The sequence below is a fragment of the Polypterus senegalus genome, chromosome 12 (genome assembly GCF_016835505.1).
Source record: "Polypterus senegalus isolate Bchr_013 chromosome 12, ASM1683550v1, whole genome shotgun sequence".
Taxonomy (NCBI): domain Eukaryota; kingdom Metazoa; phylum Chordata; class Cladistia; order Polypteriformes; family Polypteridae; genus Polypterus; species Polypterus senegalus.
In genome coordinates this window covers 158,595,403-158,607,737 of record NC_053165.1, presented here as the reverse complement: position 1 = coordinate 158,607,737, position 12,335 = coordinate 158,595,403, and positions in this window count along the sequence as shown.

Below are 12,335 nucleotides of genomic sequence, written 5' to 3'. Positions count from 1 at the left end.
CAACAGGTGGCATGTCACAAACATTTGTATTTATAAGATGCATTAATACAAATGCTTGTGATGCGCCACCTGTTGGACTGACAACTGCAATGCTTATGTCTCTGTTATACAACATTTGCTGCTGGTTTCATAGAAGCCTGACCTGACCTTTGCCGATGTCAAGTACTGTAGTTGCTTTTGTTATGTGCCATGTGTTTTGTGGCTGGTCCCCCCAAAAGGCAGGGCCTCCTGCCAATCACCACCAGCAAGTGCCCTCTGCCCTATAAATCTGGAGGATCTCCCACCACTCCTGGCAGTTTAATGTGAATGGGGGAGGGGTTGCCAACCAGCACCCGAGCTGTTTTGTCATGTGGCGACGTGCTGTGCCAGTGCATGCCCCCCAACTTGACCTGACCTCACCTGATTACTGTATGCAGCACCTCCCCATTCACGTTAGTCAATCGCTCCTTATCATTTTATCACTAAGTTATAATAAATGCACTTGCTGAGTAGCCTTAACATCCAAAGGTCAGTGAAGTAACAACCCGGGCACTTGTCTGAGTCCTCAATGGACTGGCAGTCCTGTCCTGTCCTGTCCTGTCTTACACCCTGTGCTCACTAGAATAGGCTCCAGGCCCCCCACCAATCACCCTGGTCTGCATTAAGCAGGTTAGAAAAATGATGGGATTTCTCAGAATCCACACAATGATAAAAGTGCGCAGCATCCCACCCATTCATCCGTCAGGAGCCTCGCATGTTCGGTCAAACTGCTCACTCAGGAGGAGCTTCTGTTGAGCTGCACTGACACCTGCTGGCCAGAATGGCAAATCCATAAATACTCTTCCTAGGCCACCAACTTCCCCCCTTAGTTAAATTATCATTATCACGTTGTGACAAAAGAGACCATAAAGAGTTGGGTGGGGCGCCATGTGGTGAAGCAAATGTAACTGTAGAGAAAACAAAAAAAAAAAACAGCAACTCAAAAATAATCTTGAGAGCACCGTCTCTGACACGAGTGACTCAAGATGGCAGATCGTCCGGGTTTAAGTCCTTCAGTCCAGGTGGGTGGACACAGGAAGGGACCCCAGTGGTGTTAGAGGGAGGGAGAGGAAAGGCATTAAGACACAGCGCCAACCCCTGGAGCGGCAGGGAATGACAATCACTAGAGTCCTTTAAGCTGTCCAGTATGTGCTGGCATTTGAAATATAGTATATAAAAAATAAACACTTTAAATGCTACTGTGTGTGTGTGTGCACACAGTCTCAGGGCTGTGCCAACCTCCAATTCCCAGTGGTGCCACAACTGCCCAGGAAGGCCCTCTAGTGTCCTGGGGAGGTAGTGCCTTGCAATTTCCCTTTCCCCTGATTGGTCAGTTTGACTTTGTCCTGATTGGTCAGTTTGACTTTGTTCTGATTGGTTTGTTTGACTTTGTCCTGATTGGTCAGTTTGACTTTGTCCTGATTGGTCAGTTTGACTTTGTCTTGATTGGTCAGTTGGCCTGTGGTGGCTCAATGATAATGATGGTGATATGACACCTTAGGGGTGCAAAGTTCAATTCTGAATTGTGCCATTTTTTTTTCTTTCTTTTTTTTATTTATAAATATGATGACAACAAAGCCAACAGCTCACTGAGTGACATCGGGTCGCTAACTGCTAGCAAAGCTCAACCCGAGTTGCCTTCAAAGACCAAAAGTATTGACAAGGAGACAAAGGCCTGATGCCTTATGGGAGAAGTGCCAGGCAAGAGAGTCAGGGATACTCGAGGAGGGACGTTGAGGGCACACAAGGGGCGAGACAGCAAGTTATGTAAACCCTAAACGTGTATTGTGTGGCACTGAATGTACAGAATTAGAAATACTCCGACATGATTGGCTGAGGTACATTCGCACCCAGTCCCCTTTCTCAGTCCAGGTGACGTTGGCAAGCCGGATAGGCCAGCAGGTAAATGTGACGACGGCCAAGCAGAGCTCTTTATTTGGCAGGGATGGAGGCTCCTGCTTCACCAGTCAATCACGATACGAGCACAAGACACGGCAACCAAAATCACTGGCATCACCTTGGGACCCCCGCCTTGGGATGCCCAACTAGCTAACCTGCCCGCCAAGTGAACAAAAGAAGGACAAGTCTGAGTGTTTTACTGGAGTATTTGGGAAGACTGGGTGCCCCCCTGGCACTCTGTGTTATCAAAGGCCCTCCACTTTAACATTGCTGGCCTCCCCCTAAACATTCCAAGAAAACGAAAACGGCAGCGAAGCCCACTGGCCTTGTCGTCAGTCGTTCTGTACCCTGTGACGTTTCATGGCATCAGAGGTCCCCAGTTTAGTTTTTCGAGCCTTCTCACCCACCTGCCTGTTTGTATTTTTCAGCGCCAGGCCCTCATTAGTCGTATTGTTGTTTGACATTTTCTTATAAATCCGCGTGACGAAGCCCTTAATGCCACTTGGAAATACACAGCAGGGGGCAGAGCTGCTCCACACAACAGCGTAACGTCACACGTAATCATCCCCCTCTGGTGAGTGCGTGTGGCCTCGTGGTGAAGATGGGGGACCTCAAACCTTGAGGCTGTTGGTTCAAATCCCACCACTGACACCGTGTGACCCCCGAGTGAGACACTTCACCTGCCACTGTGTCTCAAGTGCAGGGCAGTCAGGAGCGGGGGGCTTCAGGGACTCGAGACCCTGTTCTCAGTGCCCAGTCCCTGATCTTTCTTATACTCCTGATCAGTGGTGGCAAGCGGCTGGTCTTCATGCCCCTGTACTCTGGTGACCACGTAATGTTAGATTGCTGAGCACGTCACACCAGACCCCCTTTCCCAAACCCCCTCTGTCGTGCTTATGTTTTAAATATTGGATAGACGATCTTGAAACTTGAGAGTGAAGAGTGAGACCCGCTTCAGTGTTCTTCAATTTGTTTTTTTTAATCCAAATAATCCGCATAACTGACGGAGGGCTCTGAGGCTGACACCCCGGCTGTGAGTGACCTTGGATGAACAATCATCTTAATAATCGCCGTCATTTTAAAACCTGTTTATTTTTTTTCTGTCCCTGAGACGAGGTTACTGCCCGGGCACACCAATGCCACGTTGAGTCTCCTGACGCTCAAATACAATTAATGGCTCAGCTGCAAGATGCCTGAGGATTTAATACACGCGTAGGATTAGCACGTCAGGTCTTGGGAGAAATGCTGAGCACGCAGGACAACACAGCGGGCCGAAGACAAAGAAAGACATTTGTGACGCAAAGGTGAGACCTCGCGATGACAACAGGAAGGAGCCAGAGTGCCATACAGGGGATCCGATGGTGGCACCCAAAAGAGCCGTCTGCAGGAACATTCTAGAAAGATCCACAGCAGGCTCCGGAAATAACCAGAAATAGACGAGCAAAGATTTGTGATGTGCCAGCGGGCCCCTCGTTTAAATCGGCCCCTTACAGTAACATGAGCTCAGCTCAAGTTTACGTGATCTTCATCTGGCTGTGCAGTCAGGTGTTCACTACAGAGCTGTGCTTGATCCACATGATAAGAACCTTCTGGAAGCGCAAAGAAAAAACTTCACACCCTAAGACCCCCAACTCAGGAAGAAATGGAGCTACGGGGAGACACAACACCCAGTCTAGTGCCACTCTGGATAGATGGATAGGAACGGCGCTATACTTGTATAATAGATAGGTACAGTGAAAGGCGCTATATAATAGATAGATAGATGTGAAAGGCACTATATGATAGATGGATAGGAAAGGCACTATATAATAGATAGAGAGATAGTTAGGAAAGGCGCTATATAATAAATAGATAGAAAGGAAAGGCGCTATATAATAGATACAGTGAAAGGCGCGATATAAGAGAAGATGTTAAATGCACTATATAATAGATAGATAGATAAATAGGAAAGGCACTATATGATAGATGTGAAAGGCACTATATAATAGATAGATAGGAAAGGCACTATATAATAGATAGAGAGATAGTTAGGAAAGGCGCTATATAATAAATAGATAGAAAGGAAAGGCGCTATATAATAGATACAGTGAAAGGCGCGATATAAGAGAGTGAAAGGTGCTATATAATAGATTGATAGATGTGAAAGGCACTATATGATAGATAGATATGAAAGGCACTATATGATAGATAGATATGAAAGGCACTATATGACAGATAGATAGATGTGAAAGGCACTATATAATAGATAGATAGATAGATGTGAAAGGTACTATATGATAGATAGATAGATAGATAGATGTGAAAGACACTATATAATAGATAGATATGAAAGGCACTATATGATAGATAATGTGAAAGGCACTATATAAGAGATAGATAGATAGATGTGAAAGGCACTATATAATAGATAGACATTTTTTTTAATTGAATGTTACCAGTAAACTGGAGTGAAGATGACGAGCAGAGACCCTCGGCCATTATAAGCTGAATCATCCTGCTCCCCCACAATGCAAAAACTGACTCAGAAAATGAATGAGTGAATCAAGTGGACACAAACAAATTGGGGGAAAAAAAGAATTCATGAGGATGGCCCTTTGGTGTCCTCTGTTTCTTTTCTCTGCTCTCCATTAATTTAAGGCGACCCAATGTTCAAATAAAATGTATTGACAAAGTAGTCCGCACTCACTCACTCATTCATTCATTCTGTGAGCTCACAAACCTCATTTTTATGAATTGGTATGCAAATAACTAAATAAAGGCATTATGGGAAATAGGGCTGCACCCTCACTCGGCGCCCGTGGATTGGAGTGGGAGAAGAGACGGAGAGCTCGACCACGGGACATCTTTTGACAGGATCTGTTGGGGTGTTGATGTCCGCTGTGTCCCGTCTCCCTTGGCGCCCTCCTTTATGACACCCTGCATCAGTGACTGCTCCACCATCGGCTCCCCTCTTAATCGGCTGAGGCTTTGTTTCCGAGCCTGCGTCGGTGTAGCTGGACGTGGAGTGTTGTTGCTGGGGCCTCGTCAGGCTGGATGATCTCCTCACTTGCCAGGTGTTGTCTTCATCTCAGTTCTTCTTTGTCCTTGCTGTTTGTCATTACTGTTGTTGAAGCTGGCTGGTGCCCCGCTGTCATTTAAAGAGCTGCATGTGGTCTTGAGGTGTCTCTCTGTCGTTTATTCACCGGTGGTATGTAGGACTCATGTGAAGTTCTTCTGAATGTTCTGAAGTCATATTGTCCTGTACCTCTTGAATATCCAGATTAAGAAGACCCCCACGTGTGATTATGTCATTTAACTGGTCTCGATGTCTGGTCAAGCTCTTTGGGGTTCCCACCTATTTGTGCCCCTCTAGACCTGGAAACCCCTCATTTCTTGGCTAGACTAAGCAGTACACCAGTGGGTATCTGCAGCAGAAATGACCAGAAGGGCATGAGGTTGTGTGTTCCACATTCACGGACCCCAGCAGTTCACACCTTTATATGATAGAAGGGGTCAAAGTTATCCCTTTTACTCAAAAATAATAGAAATATCAGCATGTGGAGTGTGGTCTGATGCTGATCACGAATGTCAGAATATTTTCCATATTTGATTCTTTACCGGTGGTCCCAGCCCTCTAACCGCCACTCCCAGAAGGTTACAAGTAACAGATTTCAAGCGTGAGTGGGTGGGCATCGTTTTAGAGACTTTCAAGGTCGGTGGTTAGAAATCGGAGGTTATTTTTGATCTTTTACAAAGTGTCCAGCCTGCTGCGGACCACCAACGGTGGGTGACAAATGACAAATGTCTTATTACGATGGAGAATGTTCAGATCTGAAACGTTTAAACCGAGTCACACATGTTAATATTTCAGATATCTGACGTGTCTCTCGTTGTTTGTTATGCGCTTCTGCCTCGTGACGTAAATCCTTGCATTTCTTATGAACGCCCTGATTAGTGGGGGCTTACGCTAATTTTGAAATCTTATTATCCAAAGTGATCCACAAGTGACAATGTCAATCACCATGTCTGGGTGTCACCGTGGCTGGCACTGCTGCCTCCCACCTCTAAAGTCCGAGGTGTCAAATCAAAGGTGGCACTTGGCGCCCCTGCCCACCTGCCTAAGGTAAAGTCATCTCTGATGGAGGATGGCAGGAATTGTCGGGTAGAGGGGTCCTTACATTGGATTGGCTGAATCTGATCTGGAATGGCCAATAGGGGGAGGCGGTTAAACAAATCTGAACCCCCATACGTGATCTCATCGACTCGTGTGTTCTGCTCTCTATATATATTTCTATTGTATTGAGGATGACTCGAGTTCTGTTCTGTCTATTGTTTTGTATTTGAACACCCACTGCACACCCCACTGCACATCCAACCCACCTGGACAGGGGTCTCTCTTGGAAATGCCTTTCCCGATGTTTCTTCCATGTTTTTTTTTTTGACTTTTTCCTTGTTGTCTTAGAGATTCAAGGCTGGGGGTCCGTCAAAAGGTAACAACAACATTTATTTCTATAGCACATTTTCATACACACAGTAGCTCAAAGTGCTTTACATAATGAAGAATAGAAAAATAGAAGACACAATAAAAAATAAAAATACGTCAACATTAATTAACATAGAATAAGTAAGGTCCGATGGCCAGGGTGGACAGAAAAACAAAAAAAAAACTCCAGACGGCTGGAGAAAAAATAAAATCTGTAGGGTACCAGACCACGGACCACCAAGTCCCCTCTGGGCAATCTACCTAACATCAATGAAACAGTCGTCTTTGGATTTAGGGTTCTGACAGAAGGACCTGATGATGACGGTCACGTAGACTTCTGGCTTTCAGTCCATCAATGTTGGTGCATCATGAAGCTTTGAGTAGGTGGAGGTGACGCAGGCAAAAGAAACAGAAGAGAGAGTTGGGGTCAGTACGGATTTTAGAGCCACCATGAATAGTTTTTATGAAGAATTGAACATACACAGTATCAGGATTAAGTTAAATTGAAGTTATAAAAAGGCCATGTTACAGTAATGTGTTTTCAGCAGTGTTTTAAAGTGCTCCACTGTAACAGCCTGGCGAATTCCTATTGGCAGGCTATTCCAGATTTTAGGTGCATAACAGCAGAAGGCCGCCTGCCCGCCTCACCACTTCTTTGAAGTTTTGTTCTTGGAATTCTAAGGAGACACTCATTTGAGGATCTGACAGGAATATAACGTGTCAGACACTCCGATATATAAGATGGAGCAGATTATTTAAGGCTTTATAAACCATAAGCAGAATTTTAAAGTCAATTCTGAATGACACAGGTGACCAGTGTAGTGACATCATGACCGGTGTGATGTGTTCGGATTTTCTTTTCCCAGTTAGGATTCTAGCAGCTGCATTCTGCACTCGTTGTAAATGATTTATATCTTTTTTGGGTGGTCCTGAGAGGAGTGCGTTACAGTAATCTAGTCTACTGAAAATAAAAGTGTGAACTAATTTCTCCGCATCTTTCAGTGATATAAGAGGTCTAACTTTTGCTCTGTTTCTTAAGTAAAAAAATGCTGTCCTAGTGATCTGATGAATATGCGATTTAAAATTCAGATTACAGTCAACACTTACCCCTAAGTTTTTTACTTCCGTCTTGACTTTTAATTCTAGTGCATCAAGTTTATTTCTGATAACCTCATTGAATCCATTATTGCTGATCACTAAGATTTCAGTTTTTTCTTTATTTAACTTGAGAAAGTTACTATTCATCCATTCTGAGATACCAGTAAGACATTGTGTTAGTGAATCGAGAGAGTCGGGGTCATCAGGCGCTACTGATAAGTACAGCTGTGTGTCATCAGCATAGCTGTGGTAGCTCACGTTGTGCCCTGAGATAATCTGACCTAACGGAAGCATGTAAATCGAAAAGAGCAGCGGACCCAGGATAGAGCCTTGTGGACCACCATATCGGATATCTTGTGTCTTTGAGTTGTAATTCCCACAACTAACAAAGAATTTTCTCCCTGTCAGGTAGAACTCAAACCAATTTAAGACCCTGCCAGAGAGGCCCACCATTGACTAAGGCGATTTCTAAGAATATTGTGATCAATGGTGTCAAATGCAGCACTCAGATCTAAGAGGATGAGAACAGATATATGGCCTCTGTCTGCATTCACCCGCAAGTCATTTACTACTTTAACGAGTGCAGTTTCTGTGCTGTGATTTGTTCTAAAACTTGACTGAAATTTATCAAGAGTAGCAGGTTTATTGAGGTGGTCATTTAACTGCATAATGGCTGCCTTCTCCAGAACTTTACGAAAGGCAGGTTAGAGATGGGTCTAAAATTTTCAAGAGCCGAGGGGTCAAGATTTTGTTTCTTAAGAAGGGGTTTAACTACAGCAGTCTTAAGACAGTCTGGGAAGACCCCCGTATCTAATGACGAATTAATTTTGTCCAGAATATTGTCAATTAGCACGCCTGATAAACAGGCAGGACCCGTTAAACCCCATTACGGCCCTCCTTGTGTGACATTGGGTGATACAAAAATAAAATTGTATTGTAAATCCCAGCATAGCTGCTTGTTTGTTCAGGGGTCTTTTCAGGGTCTTCTCTTATTCCAGTTTGGCTCTCCCATCTCCCAGAGCCGTGCAGGTTAGCTGGACTGGCAGCTCTGAATTGCCCCCCAACATGAATAAGTGTGCCATGAGGTGAATGAGCGCCCATCCTGGAGATGTCCCTGCCTTGAGACCAATAGTGTTGGGATGTCATCTCCGTCCCCCTACGACCCTGACACGGATTTAGGGAGGTAGAATATGGATGGGGGTCCCTGAAGCAGCAGTCCTCTCCTATAGCCCCCGGGCCACACACTTAGTCCTAATGATGGTCCATATAGCGCCTTTCCAAGGGTGGAGTTAAATTCATAGTAATTAAATCTAAAGTTTTGATAATGTCCATCCATCTTGGCTAAAAACGTCTTCATTCCCCGTGTCGAGTCCTTTGGGGTCTCTCCGTTATTTCAACAAGTGGTGATGGCACAATAATAGCAAAGGGACACGTTGATTCCAGCTTTTATTTATCAGATCAGATGCTCGGTGGGTCGCGACTTTCCACACACCAAGCTGAATGTCTGGTTAACCAGCCTGGGACAGTCCAGAAATTGATGTCATCACTTCCTGCAGCCTCTGATTGGCCAATCCTCTTAATTGAGTTAATGGGCAGGGCACCTGTGGTCATAGTTAAGGGTCCGACCGCCTTTAGACCCAGTGCCTGGCTGCCGTTTGGAAAATCCAAGGAACGAAACGATGGGCCTTCACAATCCAAGTTCCTGCTTAGCAGTAAAGGCCAAACGACTGAAGATCTTGTGCCAGGAGCATCTGAGCACACGGTGGGTGGCACACAAATACAAACACCGGGGGAGTGCAGAGGTGGGATGCTCCTCTGGGCGAAGACACAAACGAAGTCCCAGGGATGGATGAACTCCACAAAAGAACAAAGGAGGTGGGAGCCTCCCAACATTGTTGTGACCTGAATGGCCCTCACACAAGGAAGAAGATTCTCCCCCTGACTTCAAGACAGACTGGCTGAAGTTTGCAGGTGATCTCCAGGAGGAAGGAAACAAAAATGGAACTGCTTGGTCGGAATGATCAACCACCACGTATGGAGGAGGGAGGATGAACATTATGGGGGGGGTGACAGCAGCATATCGTGGGGGGGCACTTCAGATGGCATGATGAGGTAGGAGGATCATCTAGAAATCCTGAAGCAACACCTCAAAACCCTATCAGCCAGAAAATGTAAATCCGGTCCCGCAGAGGCCAAGCAGACCAAAGTCGTAACAAAATGGCTTCGAGACATCGAGGTGAACACATTGGAGTGGCCATCAGAAAGTCTTCACCTGTGGGCTGAACTGCAGGAGGTCCACAAACCTAAGTGACTTCCAGCAGTCCCATCAGGAGGAACGGGCACCAAGTCCTGGCACGCTTCGAGAGAAGCTTCTGGAAGGTGACCTTGGGTGTCTGAATCAAGTGAGGCCATTAAAAGGCCACCACTGACTAACACGGAAACCTGATCTGGAAAATAAAAAGCTGGCGTCAATCCAACGAACGCTTAGCGATTATAGTGACTTGATGTCTTATGGAAATGAAGTCGACATCCTGAGGGGCTTCACGTGGAACATACGGTGACGTGACACGAGTGCAGCTGGGAGACACGCAGTTCTGGACATCTTGAGTGGATAGAAAGTCTCACCTGTTAAGCACTAATAGCGGGTTTAGTGACTTGACTAGAAAGGACTTATATAGCGCCTTTCACAGCGAGTCTTCCTGTTATGTATTGAGGTGAATATATCGGTAATCATGTTTGGCAGCAGGTGGCGCCACAGTAGGGTTTAGGGGTGTTATCTTTGGGGCACAAGCTTTCTTTTGTTGTCTTCCGGGGTTCTCACTAAGTAAAGACTGAAGTGCGGGTGACGACATGACTTCTGGCCTCAGCGTCTTCTTATCGCATGTCTGCCCTTCATCTTCCTCGTATCACCGGACGTAATCCTTGCCAACAGTTAAAAACATGAAGAACAAAAATCTCCGTCTTTAACTTCGCCACTTCGCCCCTTTCCCCTCACAGGACCAAACCACAAACTGCATGGTGAAAGATGCCCCCCTAATGGCGCCCAACCACACGCCCCAAGACAGGCGTCTTCACACTCCTGCCGCCTTACACTCTTCACTGGGATGTGTCTCTGGAAAAAAAACTCAAATCCCACATTAAACTCAGTGAATTTGTCTCATCTGTAGCTTTTCATAAAGTGTGATTATTATTTTGGACTTTTGAATTTGCATAAGCAATATAAGCAAGTTTCATCCTCCAGGCTTCCCAGGGCTCTTTCAGTACTGCTCACATATACTGCTTTTATTTTTATCTCCAGTGTTTATTTCAGCATTTCTTGCACTGAGTTGCACTCTGCACTTTGTATGCATATTTATACTGTATATATATTTATATTCATTCTGTCATTTTTATCTCTCAGGTGTGTGATTAGCGGTTGTGTGTATGTCGATTATGTAACTTATAATTGGGAGAGTCACCAAAACCGGAGTCAAATTCATTGTATGCATCCATACTTGGCCAATAAGTCTGATTCAAATTCTGATGTTACCCAGTAGGTTGTTGGCACTGCTACCTCTCAGTTCCTTGGATGTGTTCCGTTTGTGGTTTGCTTCAGGTTGTTGTGTTCATCCATTCTCTGCTTCTATAGGTGGGTGGTTTTCAACAAACTTTCCCCCACACTCTAAAAACCGTGTGCGTTGTATTAATTGCCAATTCAGACTTAAGCCCGCACTTGGTGTGAGCACCGTGGACTCCTAGCACCTCATCCAGGGCTGGGACCTTCACTTCGGGTTCTGAAAATGGATGTTAGCAGATGCCGAATCTTCCTGTGACATGAGGGAGCGCGCCGGGCCGGTGTGGAGAGGCGACTCTTGAGCGGAATGCGCGCCCCCGACAACTCCGCGTGCGCGCGCTCCCTCGCCTGCATTCACATCCGCATTCCCGTTAGTGCGCGACACGGACACTTGACGGCAAATAAATCCTCCGACGACGACACGGCTCTGATTCCCCACAGTTGGTCGTTTAGCTCTCGGTAACGTGTTGTGGAAAAATAAACGAAACAATCTCATCATGCCGGCGTAAGACATAAAAAGGCAGATTTGTCGCGTTGTTAAAACTCCGCTCCGCCGTATCTCAAACATCTAAAGCGACGACTTTTTCTTTCCAGGTTTTGTTCTGCCTTTAAGGTAGATGGCGGATTCGGCGTCGTCCTCTGTTTGGTTTGCTTTCTTTTTTTTCTTTTCGTCGACCTGTAGCCATAAACACTTAAAAGTCAGGAGCCAATCAGATTTGAGAAGCGCGGACGGCGACTATTCTGCGGTTACTCGGAAGGACTTTAGAATCTGGCGCGGGAGGCATCTTTTGAAATTTCGTTTAGAGGATTCTATGTATTATATAGTGCCTTGTCTATCTGTTACATAGATGTGAAAGGCTCTATCTGTCTATAGTGCCTTCCATATCCATATATTATATAGTGCCTTTCATATCTACTGACCATTTTTATATTTCTGTATTTTATAATGCTTTCATATCTATCTATATTATATAGTGCCTTTCACATCTATCTATCTATCTATCTATCTATCATATAGTACCTTTCATATCTATCTATATTATATAGTGCCTTTCATATCTATTTATCTGTCTGTCTTCCCTATTTTCCTGATATTACTGAGCCTTCCCGAGAACTGGTACTTTTGGGGAACCGTCCATTATTTATTAGCCACCCATTCTGGCTGCATTACCATTGACATCCCAGCCATAAAGATGACATTTTGATTTTTCTCACAGCTGCAGTTTATGATGAATATGTTTTATTCAATCCCAGTTATAAATTTAGAAAAGGTTAGCATCTACAGGGTCAGGGAATCCCCACTCG